The 19398-nt window shown below is 41.1% G+C and overlaps 1 pseudogene; it reads right to left on the bottom strand.

Annotated features, from left to right (window-relative positions):
- Positions 1-1260: 1260 nt before the first annotated feature.
- The window catches only part of LOC132223042 (inositol polyphosphate multikinase-like), a 55659-nt pseudogene continuing 37521 nt past the window's right edge, over positions 1261-19398 (bottom strand).

Genomic DNA, 19398 nt, shown 5'->3' with positions numbered 1-19398 from the left:
ATGAATATGATAGTAATTATGATAGCTTTATAACAGTATGCATAGCAATTGCTATTTATTTAGTGCCTGCTGTGAGATAGGCACTGTGCTAAAAACCAAAACAGCACTGTGTGCAACTATTCCAGCCTGTGGCATTTGCCAGAGCATTATATGTGTAATGAACACTTGTAATGATTGATGTTCAGCATTTGAACCCACTTGGTATTTGAGGGATGCCTTGCCTCTCCCAAGAGAAGTTGAAATGAACAGACACCTAATATTCTAGCTCCTCTGCCAGCTGGGATGTAGGCACTTGTCTTAGACTCTGCCAATCAGATGCACTCATCTGGGATTTTGAATTTGAAACTAATGACACAAAGAAACAAGGACAGTGGAGATTTCTTTCTGGTGTCAGTGGCAGCGGCAGCCAGTTGGCAGGCACAACAGTGTCTGTGTTGCCAACCTTTGGATCTAGTATTGAATACCAGGGGTGACAACAGAGCAAACTGCAGTCTCTGTGCTCAGTGGCAGCGGTAGCAGTGTACCAACAGGCAGCTTTCTGGTTCTATTTGTGACTGGGTATTATTTGCATAGCTTCTCTTTCTTCTTTTTTTTTTTTAACATTCCAAAGTTTCTTTATTCTTCATAGTTTTCTAATGAACAAATAATTTGTTTTCCTGAGTAAGATTATAAAAAAGTTAACCCTTCTACCAAAAGTGTAAAGACAAATAAAATGCCGATGTTATGCCCAGAGTTCGGGGTCCCCAACAATCCACCACCAGGGAGCCTCCTCCGATGCAAAAGCAACGAGTCTTTATTGATCAATTCTAGAATTGGCTCCCAGCCTCTATCTGGCGCAGCGGTGAGGCGAGAGAGCGTGTCTCAGGAGAACAGAGGTTATATAAGGCTAGCTATTTGGGGTGGGCTTTAGGGGTGACGTGAGTTACAGAGATTGGTCAGGGTTTTACAGCATAAGGGTCAGGAAGTGACCATCACATTCTGAAGGTTGGAGCCGTCCTCCACTATAGCCTTATTGGGACCTTAGCTACATTTCTGGAGCTTCATTGGTCCACTTGGGTGGTTGGGAGAGTTAGGACAATACCAGCATTCTTGTGGTCACTCTCGGGGGGGGGGGGGGGCGGCAGCTTGGGCTGAGGGCCCAGCCTTGCAAGACAAGATAGAGGAGAGGGAGAAGAGTATGTCTCTGTTTCGTCCTTGAAGAGGGAGGAGGGTGTATTTCTGCTCAGTTCTTTCAAGTTCCATTCTGTCCCTTCACCGACTCACAATACAAATTGTTTACATAGCATTACAAGTGCAGAGATACTGACTGCTGCTTTTCACAATGATTGCCCCACCCCTTAAAAAGACTGCAGCAAAGGATTCAATTGTCCAAAATACTCTGAAGTACAGTTATTAAATTCTTCAGTCCATAAACATATCCCTCATCTATTGTGTTGCTAGGGAAAACATGAGCAGGATCTATCATTCGCACTTCGACTTCCGCAATCTCTTGGCAACCAGTGGGAAGATGGTAGAAAACTTTTTCCAGTTGGGAAAGTACATTTCAATTTAAATGTTCCTGTGACAAGCTTTTCCACCCATTGTCTTGCTCTATATTTTCAACTTTCAATGAAGTCTGACTGTGATGCTTTCTTGAATACATTTTTCTGTGACGTGCATACATCTTGGACAAGCTTTTGCCTACTGAAGCCTCTATTTTTCCATTTGTTGTGGAACTTAACACTTGAAAGTTATTATTATACTCCAGTACGTCTGTGTCCGAGAGTTGTCCTTTGGACAAAAACTTTTCTGCCAAAGTTCTGTCATTTGATTTTGTAGTAGTTGGATGAGATGAACCTTCATAAACAAACAGTAATGAACTTGCATAAAAGTTAAGCTGCTTCTGGCTTTCAAACCACTGCAGAATTCTCTCAATCTTCTGAATACTGGCAGCAACAGCATGTTTTCTTAAGCAGAATCCATTATGAAAAAACCTGGAAACGCCTTCCTTTAGAGTTTCTTTTGTTAAGCTTCTTCCATAGTGCTGGTTTTGTGTCTCGTAGCTATCAGAATGAACATGATAAACCCCCATGCCAAGCACCAAGAACCCAATCTCTTCCATTAATGGGTACTTGCTGACCTGTTGCTGAATCTTCTCAGATGAGGCAAAAGGATCATAGCTTTTTCGCCCTATCTTTACATCCATTATACAGGGCTTATTAAATTTATGGGTCACATCTTCCAGTTTTAGGTATAAATCATTTGGTGCAGTGGGAGGTGACCAGATACCGTAATATTTTGGCAAATAGTTTCGTAGCTCTAAAAGAACACCATCGGTACAATCAGCAGCATAAACCTCACTTACCATATTATAGAATTCTAACTCTCTTGGGCCCCTTGGAGGTGGCTGTAGCTGTTTCAAAACTGTGCCATCTGGATGTTGCAAGATACCCACTTTGTCGTTCCCGTACAAGTGCCAGGCCACCTGATGCGAGAGGGGCACGCAGCCATTGAGGAAGCAGAGCGTGCCGCCCGCCTCGGGGTGCTCTCGGAGTCCGCCTCGCTCGCTGGTGCGGTCGCAAGGAGGCCCGGGGGTTCCCGCGGCGGGTGCCCGCTGAGGCCGGGGAGGGGGCCCATGACACCGCAGAGGCGCGAGGCGCGGGCGCTGCCCTCCCAACTGCTGGCGGAGCTCGGCTGCCGGCTCCCGCTGCTCTGCCGCCGTGGTCGCCAGCCCTGGAGACGGAACCCAGGGGAGGAGCGGCTGCGGCGCCCCGCACTCCCTCTATTCTTGCCTATTTTCTCAGTTAACCTGGAGCCACCATTAAATATTGTTCCAAGAGATTAACTGCTGGGTAAATTTTTACCAGGAATGGTTAGTTGTAGGCAATAGAATCTCAGGGAAAGGTGCTGGTGGTTGGCAGGGTGGCTGGAAAGCTGAGATTCGTTATTACCTGGTTTGAGATAAAGGCGAAGAGAATCCAGCTAACATTGAGGAACTGAATTTTCACAGCCCAGCCGGCCCTCCCCTACTTTCCTTCTGGGGATTGATAGCCTGATTGCTGTTTCTCAGTCTTTGGGTCTGTCCCTTTTCATCAGTCTATGTTGTTCTCTATAATCCACAAATGAGTGAGATCATGTGGTATTTATCTTTATCTGACTGGCTTATTTCACTTAGCATAATGCTCTCCAGTTCCATCCATGCTATTGCAAAGGCAAGAGTTCTTTTTTTTTTTTTTTTTACCACAGCATAGTATTCCATTGTGTATATGTACCACAGTTTTCTAATCCACTCATCTGCTGATGGGCACTTAGGCTGTTTCCAAATCTTAGCTATGGTGAATTGTGCTGCTATGAACATAGGGGTGCATATATCCTTTCTGATTGGTTTTTCTGGTTTCTTGGGATATATTCCTAGTAGTGGGAACAATGGGTCAAATGGGAGTTCCATTTGTAGTTTTCTGAGGTAGCTCCATACTGTTCTCCACAGTGGCTGCACCAGTCTGCATTCCCACCAGCAGTGCAGAAGGGTTCCTTTTTCTCCACATCCCCTCCAACACTTGTTGTTTGATGATAGCCATTCTGACAGGTGTGAGATGATAACGCATTGTCGTTTTGATTTGCATCTCTTGTATAATTAGTGACTTTGAGCAGGTTTTCATATGTCTTTCGGCCTTCTGTATGTCCTCTTTCGAAAAGTGTCTATCTAGGTCCGTTGCCCATTTTTTTATTGGATTGTTTATCTTCCTTTTGTTAAGTTTCATAAGATCCCTGTAAATGTTGGAAATTAAACCCTTATCGGTGGTATCATTGGCAAATATGTTGTCCCATGTAGTGGGTCTTCTTGTTGTTTTGGTGATGGTTTCCTTTGCTGTGCAAAAGCTTTTTATTTTGATGTATTCACATTTGTTTATTTTCTCTTTAGTTTCCATTGCCCTAGGAGCATTATCAGAGAATAAATTTCTTCAGCATATGTTTGCGATTTCGCTGCCTGTGGATTCCTCTAGTATTTTTATGGTTTCCCGCCTTACGTTTAAGTCTTTTATCCATTTTGAGTTTATTTTTGTGTATGGTCTGAGTTGGTGGTGTAGTTTCATCTTTTTCCATGTATCTGTCCAATTATCCCAACACCATTTATTGAAGAGACTGTCTCCATTCCATTGTATGCTCTTGCCTCCTTTGTCAAATATTAATTGGGCATAGTGGTTTGGGTCGATTTCTGGGGTCTCTATTCTATTCCATTGATCTACGTGTCTGTTCTTGTGCCAGTACCAAGCTGTTTTAAGAACAGTGGCTTTGTAATACAGTTTGATATCTGGTATTGAGATCCCACCTACTTTGTTCTTTCTCAGGATTGCTGCAGCTATTCGGGGTCTTTTCTTATTCCAGATGAATTTTTGGAACGTTCGTTCTAGATTTGTGAAATATGCCGTTGGTAATTTAATGGGGATTGCATTGAATCTATAAATTGCTTTGGGTAGTATAGACATTTTGATGATGCTGATTCTACCAATCCATGAACACGGTATATTCTTCCATCTGTTTATGTCTTCCTCTACCTCTTTTTTCAGTGTCTTGTAGTTTTTGGCATATAAGTCTTTTACCTCCTTAGTTAAGTTTATTCCTGGGTATTTTAATTTTTTTGGAGCAATGGTAAATGGGATTGCTTCTGTAGTTTCACTTTCTGTAAGTTCACTATTGATGTAAAGAGATGGCATGGATTTCTTAGCTTTAATTTTGTATCCTGCTACATTGCCGAATTCATTTATTAAGTCTAATAATTTTTTGATGGAGTCTTTAGGGTTCTGTATGTACAGTATCATGTCATCTGCAAATAAGGACAGTTTTACTTCTTCTTTTCCAATTTGGATGCCTTTTATTTCTTCTTCTTGTCTGATCGCAATGGCTAGTACTTCCATTACTATGTTGAACAGGAGTGGTGAGAGGGGGCATCCCTGTCTTGTTCCTGTTTTTAGGGGGAATGGTTTTAGTTTTTGTCCATTAACTATGATGTTGGCTGTGGGTTTGTCATATATGGCTTTTATTATGTTGAGGTATATCCTTCAATTCCTATCTTGCTGAGAGTTTTTATCAAGAAAGGGTGTTGGATTTTGTCAAATGCTTTCTCCGCATCAACTGATATGACTATGTGGTTTTTTTCTCTCAATTTGTTTATGTGATGTATCACATTTATTGATTTGCGGATATTGTACCATCCTTGCATCCCTGGGATAAATCCTACTTGGTCATGGTGTATGATCTTTTTGATGTACTGCTGGATCTGATTTGCTAGGATTTTGTTGAGGATTTTGGCATCTATGTTCATGAGGGATATTGGCCTATAATTCTCTTTCATTGTACTGTCTTTATCTGGTTTTGGGATTAGGGTGATATTGGCTTCATAGAATGAGCTGGGAAGTGTTCCTTCCTCTTGGATCTTTTGACATAATCTGAGGAGGATAGGTTTTAGGTCTTCCTTGAATGTTTGGTAAAACTCCCCTGTGAAGCCATCTGGCCCCGGGCTTTTGTTTGCTGGAAGCTTTTTGATTACTGCTTCGATTTCCTCCATAGTTATTGGCGTATTGAGATTTTTAGATTCTTCCTGGTTAAGTTTTGGAAGGTTGTATTTTTCTAGGAATATGTCCATTTCCTCCAGGTTGTCTAGTGTGTTGGAGTAGAGTTGTTCATAGTATTTTCTAACAATCCTTTGTATTTCTATGGGGTCTGTTGTTATTTCTCCTCTTTCATTTCTGATTTTGTTTATTTGGGTCAACTCTCTTTGTTTCTTGGTGATCCTGGCTAGAGGTGTATCAATCTTGTTCATCCTTTCAAAGAACCAACTCTTGGTTTTGTTGATCTTTCGTATTGTTTTTTTTTTGTCTCTATGTCATTTATTTCCGCTCTGATCTTTGTTATTTCCCATCTTCTGCTTACAGTGGGCTTTTTTTTGTTGCTCTCTTTCTAACTCTTTGAGTTGTAGAGTTAGGTCATTTATTCTCATCGTTTCTTGTTTCTTGCAGTAGGCTTGTAGAGCTATGAACTTCCCTCTGAAGACTGCTTTCACTGTGTCCCTTAGGTTTTGGATTGTTGTGTTTTCATTGTCATTTGTTGCCATCATGTTTTTTATTTCTTCTTTGATCTCGCTGTAACCCATTCGTTGTTTAACAGCATGCTATTTAGTCTCCATGTGTTTGATTTTTCTGGATTGTTTTTGTTGTAGTTAATTTCCAGTTTTATGCCTTTATGGTCTGAGAAGATGCTTGATATGATCTCAATTTTCTTGAATTTGAAGAGACTTTGTCTGTGACCCAATATATAGTCTATCTTTGAAGATGACAAATGTGCACTTGAGGAGAATGTATATTCTCTGGCTTTGGGGTGAAATGCTCTGAAGATGTCAATTAATCCCATCTGATCTAGTGAGTCATTTAGGATTGATGTTTCTTTGCTGAGTTTCTGTTTAGAGGATTTGTCCAGTGGGATAATGGGGTGTTAAGGTCCCCCACTATGATTGTATTGCTGTCAATCTCTCCCTTGATCTCCTCCAGAAGATTTCTTACGTATTTGGGTGCACCTATAATGGGTGCATATATAGTTACCAGAGTTATTTCTTCTTGTTGGACTGCTCCTTTTAGTATTATGATGTGGCCTTCTTTATCTCTTTTTATGTCATTCACTTTGAGATCTAATTTGTCAGATATAAGTATTGCTACCCCGGCATTTTTTTCACTTCCATTGGCCTGAAAAACCTTTTTCCATCCCTTCACCATCAGTCTGTGTGCGTCTTTTTTTCTGAGTTGGGTTTCCTGTAGTCAGCAGATATATGGGTCATGTTTTCTTATCCACTCATTTACCCTATGCCTTTTGACTGGGGAATTTAATCCATTTACATTTGAAGTTATTATTGATAGAAACTTGTTAGTCGCCATTTTTGTTCTTTACCGCTGTGTTCCTTCTTTGTTTCCTATTTTTTTCTATTTACAGCAGACCCTTTAGCATTTCTTGCATTGCTGGCTTGGTTGTAATAAACTCCCGTAGACTGTTTTTGCCTGTGAAGCTCCTGATTTGACCCTCAATTTTGATTGATAGCCTCACTGGGTACAGCATTCCTGGATTCAGACCCTTCCTTTGCATGACTTTGTATATTTCATTCCATTTCCTTCTTGCCTGATGTGTTTCTGTTGAGAAATCGGTAGCTAGTCTGATGGGGGATCCTTTGTAGGTAACTTTCTGTCTCTCCCTGGCTGCTTTTAAGATTCTTTCTTTGTCGTTGGTATTTGCCAATTTAATTATTATGTGCCTTGGCGTTGTTCTTTTCGGGTTCATTTTGTTTGGGACTCTGTGAGCTTCTTGGATTTGTGTGAGTTTTTTCTTCCCTATATCAGGGAAATTTTCTGTTACTATTTTTTCAAACAGGTTTCCTACGCCTTGCTCAGTTTCCTCTCCTTCTGGCACCCCTATTATTCGGATGATGTTTCGTTTAGTGTTGTCACAGAGTTTTCTTAGGCTCTCCTCCTGCTTTTTAATTTTTTTTTTTCTAGAAGCTGTTCTCTTTGGGTATTTTTTCCTACCTTGTCTTCTACTTCGCTGATGCGGTCCTCTGCTTCTTCTAGTCTACTGTTGATGCTTTCTATGGAGTTCTTTATAGCAGTGATATCATTTTTAATTTCTTCTTGGTTTCTCTTCATTTCCTCTTGGTTCTTCTTCATTTCCTCTTGGTTCCTACACATATTGTTGAATTTGTCTTACATTCTTTTCATCCACCTTATGGCGATTTCTCTGATTTCTTTCTCTGACAGGTTGCTTGCCTCCATTTCGTTTACTTCTTTTTTTTTTTTTTGAGGGCCCATACTTTTATTTTATTTTATTTTATTTATTTATTGCTTAAAGTATTACAAAGGGTATTACATATGTGTCCATTTTATCCCCCCGCCCTAGACAGTCCCCTAGCCTCCCCTATCCCCCAGTGTCTTATGTCCATTGGTTATGCTTATATGCATGCACACAAGTCCTTAATTGATCTCTTACCCTCCTACCTCCTGCACCACAACCCTCCCCGGCCTTCCCGCTGCAGTTTGACAATCTGTTTGAGGCAGCTCTGCCTCTGTATCTATTATTGTTCAAAAGTTTATAATGGTCTCTATTGTCCATGAATGAGTGAGATCATGTGGTATTTTTCCTTTATTGACTGGCTTATTTCACTTAGCATAATGCTCTCCAGTTCCATCCATGACGTTGCAAATAGTAAGAGTTCCTTCCTTTTTACAGCAGCATAGTATTCCATCGTGTAAATGTACCACAGTTTTCTAATCCATTCATCTACTGATGGGCACTTAGGCTGTTTCCAGATCTTAGCTATGGTGAATTGTCCTGCTATGAACATAGGGGTGCATATATCCTTTCTGATTGCTGTTTCTGGTTTCTTGGGATATATTCCTAGAAGTGGGATCACAGGGTCAAATGGGAGTTCCATTTTCAGTTTTTTAAGGAAACTCCATACTGTCTTCCATAGTGGCTGCACCAGTCTGCATTCCCACCAGCAGTGCACAAATGTTCCTTTTTCTCCACAACCTCTCCAGCACTTGTCGTTTGTTGATTTGTTGATGATAGCCAGTCTGACAGGTGTGAGATGGTACCTCATTGCTGTTTTGATTTGCATCTCTCGGATGATTAGCGACTTTGAGCATGTTTTCATATGTCTCTTGGCTTTCTGAATGTCCTCTTTTGAAAGGTGTCTATTTAGGTCCTTTGCCCATTTTTTGATTGGATTGTTTATCTTCCTTTTGTTAAGTTGTATGAGTTCCCTATAAATTTTGGAGATTAGGCCCTTATCAGATATGTCATTGGCAAATATGTTTTCCCACACAGTGGGTTTTCTCGTTGTTTTGTTGATGGTTTCTTTTGCTGTGCAGAAGCTTTTTATTTTGATGTAGTCCCATTTGTTCATTTTTTCTTTAGTTTCAAGTGCCCTAGGAGCTGTATCAGTGAAGAAATTGCTTCGGCATATGTCTGAAATTTTCTTGCCTTTGGATTCTTCTAGAATTTTTATGGTATCCTGTCGTACATTTAAGTCCTTTATCCATTTTGAGTTTATTTTTGTATATGGTGTAAGTTGGTGGTCTAGTTTCATTTTCTTGCATATATCTGTCCAATTTTCCGAACACCATTTATTGACGAGACTATCTTGGCTCCATTGTATGTTCTTGCCTCCTTTGTCAAATATTAATTGAGCATATTGGTTCGGGCCGATTTCTGGGCTCTCTATTCTATTCCATTGATCTGTATGCCTATTCTTGTGCCAGTACCAGGCACTTTTGAGAACAGTGGCTTTGTAATACAACTTGATATCTGGTATTGAGATCCCACCTACTTTGTTCTTTTTCAGGATTGCTGCAGCTATTCGGGGTCTTTTTTTATTCCAGATGAATTTTTGGAAAGTTCGTTCTAGATCTCTGAAGTATGCTGTTGGTATTTTAATGGGAAGTGCGTTGAATTTATAGATTGCTTTGGGTAGTATGGACATTTTAATGATGTTGATTCTACCAATCCATGAACACGGTATGTTCTTCCATCTGTTTATGTCTTCTTCTATGTCTTTTTTCAACGTCCTGTAGTTTTCTGAGTAGAGGTCTTTTACCTCTTTAGTTAAGTTTATTCCTAGGTAGCTTAATTTTTTTGGTGCAATGGTAAACGGGATTGTTTTTATAATCTCTCTTTCTGAAAGTTCACTATTGGTGTATAGAAATGCCTCAGATTTATTGGGGTTAATTTTGTATCCTGCTACATTGCCAAATTCATGTATTAAGTCTAGTAGCTTTTTGATGGAATCTCTAGGGTTTTGTATGTATAATATCATGTCGTCTGCAAATAAGGACAGTTTTACTTCCTCTTTTCCAATTTGGATGCCTTTTATTTCTTCTTCTTGCCGAATTGCAATGGCTAACACTTCCAGTACTATGTTGAACAGGAGTGGTGAGAGGGGGCATCCCTGTCTTGTTCCTGTTCTTAGGGGAAATGGTGTTAGTTTTTGTCCGTTGAGTATGATGTTGGCTGTGGGCCTGTCATATATGGCTTTTATTATGTTGAGGTATGATCCTTCTACTCCCACCTTGCTGAGAGTTTTTATCAAAAATGGGTGTTGAATTTTGTCAAATGCTTTTTCTGCATCAATTGATATGACCATGTGGTTTTTTTCTTTCAATTTGTTTATGTGATGTATCACGTTTATTGATTTGCGGATATTGTACCATCCTTGCATCCCTGGGATAAATCCTACTTGGTCATGGTGTATGATCTTTCTGATGTACTGCTGGATCCGATTTGCTAAGATTTTGTTGAGGATTTTGGCATCTATGTTCATGAGGGATATTGGCCTGTAATTCTCTTTCGTTGTGTTGTCTTTACCTGGTTTTGGTATTAGGGTGATGCTGGCTTCATAGAATGAGCTTGGAAGTGTTCCTTCCTCTTGAATTTTTTGTAGTAATCTGAGGAGGATAGGTTTTAGTTCTTCCTTGAATGTTTGGTAAAACTCCCCTGTGAAGCCGTCTGGTCCTGGGCTTTTGTTTGATGGAAGCTTTTTGATGACTGCTTCAATTTCTTCCATAGTTATTGGCCTGTTGAGATATTTAGATTCTTCCTGATTGAGTTTTGGAATGTTGTATTTTTCTAGGAATTTGTCCATTTCCTCCATGTTGTCTAGTTTGTTGGAGTAGAGCTGTCCATAGTATTTTTTAACAATCATTTGTATTTCTGTGGGGTCTGTTGTTATTTCGCCTCTATCGTTTCTGATTTTATTTATTTGGGTCCTCTCTCTCTGCTTCTTGGTGAGTCTGGCTAGAGGTTTGTCAATCTTCTTTATCCTTTCAAAGAACCAGCTCTTGGTTTCATTGATTTTCTGTATTGTTTTTTTGGTCTCTATGTCATTTATTTCTGCTCTAATCTTTATTATCTCCTTCCTTCTGCTCACTCTGGGGTTTTCTTGTTGCTCTCTTTCTAATTCTTTGAGTTGTAGAGTTAGATGATTTACTACCATTTTTTCTTGTTTTTTGAGATAGGCCTGTAGAGCTATAAACTTCCCTCTCAGGACTGCTTTCATTGTGTCCCATAGGTTTTGGATTGTTGTGTTTTCATTGTCATTAGTTTCCAGGATGTTTTTAATTTCTTCTTTGATCTCATTGGTAACCCAATCAATATTTAATAGCATGCTATTCAGCTTCCAGGTGTTTGAGTGTTTTGGGTTGTTTTTATTGTAGTTTATTTCTAGTATTATGCCATCGTGGTCTGCGAAGACGCTTTTTATGATTTCAATCTTCTTGAATTTGGGGATACTTTGCTTGTGACCCAATATGTGGTCTATTTTTGAATATGTACCATGAGCACCTGAGAAGAATGTATATTCCTTGGCTTTGGGGTGAAGTGTTCTGAAGATGTCTATTAAGTCCATCTGATCTAGTGAGTCATTTAGGATTGCTGTATCTTTGCTGATTGTTTGTCTATAGGACTTATCCAGTGCTGTCAATGGTGTATTAAAGTCCCCTACTATGATTGTATTGTTGTCGATCTCTCCTTTGATATCTTCCAGGAGTTTTTTTATGAATTTGGGTGCTCCTACATTGGGTGCATATATGTTTACCAGGGTTATATCTTCTTGTTGTATTGATCCCTTTAGTATTATGAAGTGGCCTTCCTTATCTCTTGTTAAGGCCTTCACTTTGAGGTCTATTTTGTCCGATATAAGTATTGCTACCCCAGCTTTCTTTTCCTTTCCATTTGCCTGAAAGATATTTTTCCATCCTTTCACTTTCAGTCTGTGTGAGTCCCTTCTAATGAGTTGGGTTTCTTGTAGACAGCAGATGTATGGGTCATGTTTTTTTATCCATTCAGCCACGTGATGTCTTTTGGTTGGAGCATTTAGTCCGTTTAGGTTTAAAGTTATTATTGAAAGGTACTTGTTTGTAGCCATTTCTTTTTGTGTGTGTGTGTGGCTGTTTTCTTTCTGAGCTTTTTATTTCTTCTTTTTATACCAGTCCCTTTAGCATTCCTTGCATTGCTGGCTTGGTGGTGACAAACTCCCCTAGCCTTTTTTTGTCTGTGAAGCTTCTTATTTCCCCTTCAAGTTTGAATGATAGCCTTGCTGGATAGAGTATTCTTGGATTCAGTCCTTTGCTTTGCATCACTTTGTAAATTTCAGTCCATTCTTTTCTGGCCTGATGTGTTTCTGTTGAGAAATCATTTGACAGTCTAATGGGAGATCCCTTGTATGTAACTTTCCGTCTCTCTCTTGCAGCCTGTAAGATTCTCTCTTTGTCCTGAACATTTGCCATGGTGATTATGATGTGTCTTGGTGTGGGTCTTTTCGGGTTCACCTTGTTTGGGACTCTCTGGGCTTGTGTGACTTTTTTCTTCCCCACCTCCGGAAAGTTTTCTGATATTATTTCTTCAAGTAGGTTTTCTAATCCTTGTTCATCCTTCTGTTGTTCTGGTACTCCTATTATTCGTATGTTGTTTCGTTTCATGTTGTCCCAAAGCTCCCTTAGGCTCTCCTCCTGTCTTTTAATTTTTTTCTCCAATTGCAGTACATTTTGGGTGTGTTTTGCTTCCTTGTGTTCTAATTCACTAATTCGGTCCTCCGCTTCTCCTAGTCTACTGTTGATACTTTCAATGGAGTTTTTCATTGCAGCTATATCACTCTTCATTTCTTCTTGGGTCTTACTTAAGTTGTTGATTTTTTCATCTGTTTCTTCTAGCTTCTTCCATATGTTATCGATTTTTTCATCTGTTTCTTCTAGCTTCTTCCATATGTTATCGATTTTTTCATCTGTTTCTTCTAGCTTCTTCCATATGTTATCGATTTTTTCCTCCATCCGGTTTATGCACTCTAGGATCCTTATTCTGAATTCTTTTTCTGACCTGTTGCATGCCTCTGTATTACTTAGCTGCTTTTCTGGAGAGTCCTCCTTCTCTTTCCTTTGGGGGTTTCTTTGTCTACCCATGTTTGATCTCACTGACATATCTAGACGTTGAGTCGTTCAGTGGGTGCTCCCTTGAGGGCAGTGAATCCTTGGTCTGTGGTTGCTCTTCGTGTGGTTGCTGTAGCAGCTGCTCTTCAGTTGGCAGCAGCTCCTCTGGTGGGTGCTGTTCACAGCTGTGGTGGCTCTTCTGGCTGGTGGGGCGAGGTTTCACGTACAGCTGCTGTTCCTCAGCAGAGGGTGTGGTGCTCAGGAGGTTGCTGTTGCTTGGACCTGCTGTGTTGATTTAAAGGCACAAAATACAACACAACAATGCACCACGTACCAGGCACTATACACAAATATATTCACAATATTAATAACCCCAAATAAAGGTGACCAGCCGAATTAAGAGAATTAGGGGACAGGAAAGAAGGAAGAGAGAAAGATAAAAGAGAAAAAAGAAAAGAAAAGTAGGGACCAAAAAAAAGGAGTGCAAAAATGAAATTGGGAAAAAGGAGGGGGGAGAATAAAAGCGAGAAAAGAAAAGAAAAGAAAAGAAAAGAAAAAAAAAAGAGCGAAAAGAGAGAATGAAGTGGAAGAGGGGAAGAGACTTTTTATATGAGAATACTCCTATAGAACAGCCATTAATCCCAACAAATTCCAGCAACAGCTCCCTGGAGATGAATGCAAACTAGAATCAACCAATAATATAACGATGAAAATAGAATGGAGAACACTAATCCCAAAATAAAATAAAGAGAAAATAAAATGGCACTTTAAAAAATGGTAAAATGGTAGCAGTAATAATACTGGTTTAAAATAAGAAGGTAGTAATTAAAAGGGTAAAATCAGGTGATAGAAAAAAGAAGCAAAACAAAGAAAAGAAAAAAATAGAAAAAAAATTGGTTTCTTAGTTAAAAGGTGAAAAAAGAAAAAAAAATTGCAGTAGTGAAGGTCCCTTGGTTCGTCTATTCTTCAGTGTGGCTCGCCTTAGACCTTTCCAGGGGAATTCTGCTCTTCCCGGCTGCAAACCGTCTCACCAGCTGAGCAATTTCGCCAATTCGGTGTGGGTGTTTCTAGTTTCAGCTGTTCACTCCATTTGCTCCGGGACACGACCTGGGACGCGTCTGCCTATATCGCCGCCATCTTCCGTCTCCCCTACTTCCTTTTCTGATGATGCCTGTTTTTCTTTCATATGTGGGTTGGTTCTTTGTTTCACCATGATCTCTCTTCTCCAGGTGTTTGGTTATGTAGTTCTCTCTCTGCTGCGTTGATTTAAAGGCACAAAATACAACACAACAAGGCACAACGTACAAGGCACTGAACAAAATGTATTCACGATATTAATAACCCCAAATAAAGGTGACCACCCAAGCAAAGAGAATTAGGGCATAAAGAAGAAAAAAGAGAAAAAGATTAAAGAGAAAAAGAAAAAACAAAAAGGAGTGCCGAAAAGAGATTGGGAAAAGGGAGAGAAGAAAAAAACAAACAGACCAAAAAAAAGTAAGAGAGAGAATGAAATAGAGGAGGGGAAGAGACTACTTGTATGGGGAGAAAACTCTAAGAGAATCGCAACTAATCTCAATGAATTCCAGCACCAGATCCCTGGAGATTAATGCAAACTAGAAACAACCACTAATATCAAGCAAGGTAAGGGAAAACAGAAGCACAAAAATAACCAGAGGAAGAAAAAATAAGCAAAACAGAAAAATGAAAATGAAAAACAAAACAATCTCCCAAACAAGCAGAAAAAACCCCAATATATTCAAAATCAAGCAAACACTAGCAAAACGATAGCAAGAGAGAGAAAAAAAATTGGATAGTGAAGAAAGATAAGAGAGAGGTGTATATGGATTTAGAGCAAGGGATTGGAAATTAGATATATAAGTAGGGTGAAATTTAGACAGTGGGTAAAAAGAAGGAATAGGGAAAATCTAAAGCAGGAATAGGGTAAGAGAAACAGGACAATAAAAGGGGAAAAATGAGGAAGAGAGTTTTGGCTTAAGGGCAAATGTGAGATAGGGAGAAATGATGCTAAAGGAATGATGAAAATAGAGTGTAGAACACTAATCCCAAAATAAAATAAAGAAAAATAAAAAAAAATAAAAAACAAAATGACACTTGAAAAAATGGTAAAATGATAGCAATAATACTGGTTAAAAAATGTAGTAATTAAAAAGGTAAAATCAAGTGATAAAAAATTAAAAAAAATAATAAAATAGGTTCTTAATGAAATGGTGAAAAAAGAATTTTAAAAAAATATAAAAATATGCAGTAGTGAAGGTGCTTCAGATCTTCTACTCTTCTTTTTTTTAAAAAAAATATATTTTATTGATTTTTCACAGAGAGGAAGGGAGAGAGATAGAGAGTTAGAAACATCAATGAGAGAGAAACATCGATCAGCCGCCTCCTGCACATCTCCCACTGGGGATGTGCCCGCAACCCTGGTACATGCCCTTGACCGGAATCGAACCTGGGAGCCTTCAGTCCGCAGGCCGACGCTCTACCCATTGAGCCAAAACGGTTTTGGCACTACTCTTTTTTTTAGCACGCCTTAGTCCTGCCAGGCATTCAGGAGAGTGTTGAATTTCCCTGCGATACACTGTCCCTCCATGCCGTAAACCACAGTCCTGATTTTAAGGCAGGTTGTATTTGTTTACCAGACTGCATTTATTTGTGATCACAGAAGAGACAGTTCGTGGAAATGCCTCTGGGTGGCAGTGTGTATGGATTGACCTCCGAGGCTATAAGTCCTCTCTATCAGTAGGGTTTTTTTTTCTCTATGGTACTTGAAACGGATTTGGGAAAGTCCACTGCCCAGAGCTGGTTCTTTAAACGTTACTGCCCGCTCTGTTTCCCAGGCTCCCCAAAAAGAACTTTCCCCTACAGGCTCTGCGAATGACCCCAACTGGGGAATGCCATGCACTGGGTTTAATAATCAAATGCACGGATCTAAGGGGAACTGTAACAAGAGCCTGATATGGTGTGCGGATTCGCAAGCCTCCACCTTCCAGGTCTGCGCACCGTCTCCGCGCACCCACTCGCCCCTGGCACCAAGCAGCCATCACACCGGCAAAGTCCAGGCTGCTTTTTTACGTTCAGTCCAGCTATGGGCTTATTTTTAGCGTTCCCTTCTCCAACAGCCCTGTGGGGCCCCTTCCCCACTCGTGGGTCACGCTGGTCCCAACGGCTGCGGACTCTGTGGGGCGCAGATTTCGCCCCGCGTGGGTGCGAGCTCGATCCTCTCTCCAACCCAAACAGCAAACTGCACCTTTAGGGGAGGTCTAACTTTTCCGTGAGAAGAAGCAGTGCTCCTCTGAGTTCACACAGTCACGCTGCTTCAGATCCCCTGTTTCCAGGTTAGTATCTGATCTCTGGATGCGGGAAACAACCACCCAAGATGGCGCAGTCTCCGCTGCTGAGCTGGCGCACCGAGAGAGGTTGCAGCCGCAGTCTCCAACCGTCCTTTTTTTTCTGGGGGTTCTCGGTCGTTCCCAGCTGCAGACAGTCTCTCAGCTGAAAATCCTCTGCCTATTCGGGCTGTATGTTACCCGTTTCAGCTGCTCACCCTTATCTGCTCCAGGACAAGGCACAGGACACGTCCGTTTATACCTCCGCCATTTTCTCCCACTCCCTATCTATGTGTTTTAGGAACAGGCAGCACAGCGCGCCCTTTCTGGCTGAAGTGCCAGATATGCAGCCCAGTACAGTGAGGGTTTGCACTGAAACAGATGTCTCCAACACGTGCATCACTACACAATGCTTTCTGCTTAAAATATGCTACATCTGACTCAGTCAGGTGCAAAATATGTTGTAACACAGAGAAATACCGCTTACACAGAAGGGTCTTCTGGGTGGCTGGAGCTGTCTTAGAAGCCCTGACCTGTGACTCTCCTTGTATAGATACACTTTGACCAGAACAGGCCTCCTTATCACCCATGTTGTGACAACAACTTGAAAAGTGAGAAAGGGTGAGGAAATGAATGTTCAATGTGGAGACAGGGCGAATTCCCATTGCAAAGGTGTGTTACACATCACAGTTGGTACATGCAATTCTCTGAAAATCAGAGTAGTGCAGGAAGGATTAATAAGAGGCTCTTGAAACTTTCTGGGCTAATGAAGATCACAAAACAGAAGGGACTCGCCAGAAATACGACACACAAAATGGCAAGCACCACATGGATTAGAATATGGAGCTCCAGCTAATCCTTCAACTAACAGCATTCAGCAGGGCTTGTTGACTGGGGAAGGGGTCAAGCTGAGCAAGAGGTTGGTTCCGTCTTACTCCAAGTAAAATTCAAGAAAGGAGTAGCTGGTTTCGAGGACTAATTACCACATATGTGCACCTCATAACACATGTGCATGTCAATGTTGCAGATGATTGCAGAGGCACCAGTGCAGAGAAACAGGTGATGAAGAGGTGAGCAGTCATCACTGGGCCAGAGCTACACAGCTTGCTATAGTATTCAGGGAAGAGAATATTACAAACAATTGAATGAAAGCCTTAAAAGAACAGCCCATAGTTCATGTAAGTGAAGACCATAACATGACCCAGGTTGCCACAAAGAACTGTTATCCAGAGAAAGAGTGCAGAAGTTGAAGCCATGCATATGGACACTGTCAGACTCCCATGAACAGAGAGTGCAAGCTGGGGCCTATGAAGTTCACTGCAAGACTCCTGACTCTCTGTTTCCTCTACTTTTTGAGGTAACAGGTGTTAGGGATGTTCATGGAGTCCTTTGTTCAGGGCTCTCCATCCAGCTCATACCTGGCAGCCACAGCACATTTGACAAGGCAGTGGGGAAAATTAGCACAGACCAATGTTCCCACTGTGGGAGAGAGAAAGCTTTCCCTGAGGAATAAAGGAAGAGAGGTCATCACCTCAGGACACTGGGAGAGCATCAAGGTCTTACCTACAGATGACACAAGTGCAAACACTTCCAGCATCACATCATAGTACAGAAGTCTCTGAGCCTCATCAAGGAGCACCTATTCCTCCTAAGAGAGGATAATGGCCACGTCCTCAAACTTCATATCCTGTCATAATGGAGACAGTACAGCCCAAATCAGCTTCACTCCTAAGATTCTTAGTCTGTCATACTCCCCACCCTCCACATCCATCTGCTCTGTCCACTCCACACATCAGAGAAAATACCAGTTCTTCATCCCATGAAAGCCATTGTCTTCTTATATTCCTACTGACATTTTGTCTTCCCACTATAATAAAGGCAGATAAGACACCTGAGCTATGGACTCCTGTGGACACCACACTGACTTTTATCAACAGAGTGGGTGTCAAAACCATAGGTTAAAGACAGATGCTGGCCATAAAAATAGTGTGAGTGATTTGATACTGGTCTTGTCAGGCAATACCCTCATATTGTTTCTCAAAAACACCAAATACATGGCATCACACTGCACCCTCTTGACTAAAATCGCAAGGTACTGAGGCCATGGCTTTGCACTACCTGTTGCACAGAGTTCTGTCAACAACACTTCTCTCACACAGCTTCATTCTCAGAAGCACAACTTCAAAGGTAATGCAAATTTGCTGTGGGGAGGACAAATAGTTTCGTAATCACTTTTTTCCAAAATTATAGTTCACCACTCCATAATCTCTTACCCCTTACCCTTCTCCCTTACCCATTCCAGTGGAGATTTTGAAGCATGGGTAATACTGATATAGGCTATCTCATTCCTATCAATCTGTGTGTCACCCTCAACAACAAAAGGCAGGTGGTTATTTAAATGGCGACGAAGCTCTGTACCTAGAATGTAGCACCAAAACACCCCTCTTTACAGGCAATCACCCTAAAAGTTACTGGATTGGATCATCCAGACACCACCAGAAGTGGACTGTCTCATCATTCACTCATATGTCAATGTCAGGGGGCTGTGGCCATCAATTCACATTCCCTCTTCAAGTGCACATCACTATTTTCCACACGTGGCTCACACCTGCACTCCCTCAGCCCCAGCCCCCATAGTGCTCTCCCTGGCCTCTGAGTTAACTCAGCATTTGTTGTCCAGAGAAGGCTTACCACATCTCTCTCTTACCCGCAACTCAGGTCCCACACCCGATGGCGTTCTGACCATGCCCAGTGAGTTTCACAGATGACCACTCAAGCCTCTAAGCTAATCCACAAGACTGTCTGCAACTCTCCAAAACCGGGCCACACCAAAGGTCACAACAAAATCCTGGTGAGTGTTTAGAGAAGTTAATACGTACCAGCCCTAGTCTCACTTTGTTTGAATAACTCTTCAGCCTCTAAATAATATCAGGTCCACACATCTTTTAAAGGCCTTGGCCACTGCAACATGATTACCTCTCCCCCATGACAACTTCTATCTCTCTGCCATCTTGTGACACCCAACTTCTACAGTGGCCCCAGCAGGAAAGCTAGACCCCAGGCTCACACTATCCCTTCTGAGCTGCTACGACTACCGTTACCAACCTGACCATGATTTTCTA

Source organism: Myotis daubentonii, chromosome 21 (genome assembly GCF_963259705.1).
Source record: "Myotis daubentonii chromosome 21, mMyoDau2.1, whole genome shotgun sequence".
Taxonomy (NCBI): Eukaryota; Metazoa; Chordata; class Mammalia; order Chiroptera; family Vespertilionidae; genus Myotis; species Myotis daubentonii.
This window is presented reverse-complemented; position numbering and strand designations above follow the sequence as displayed.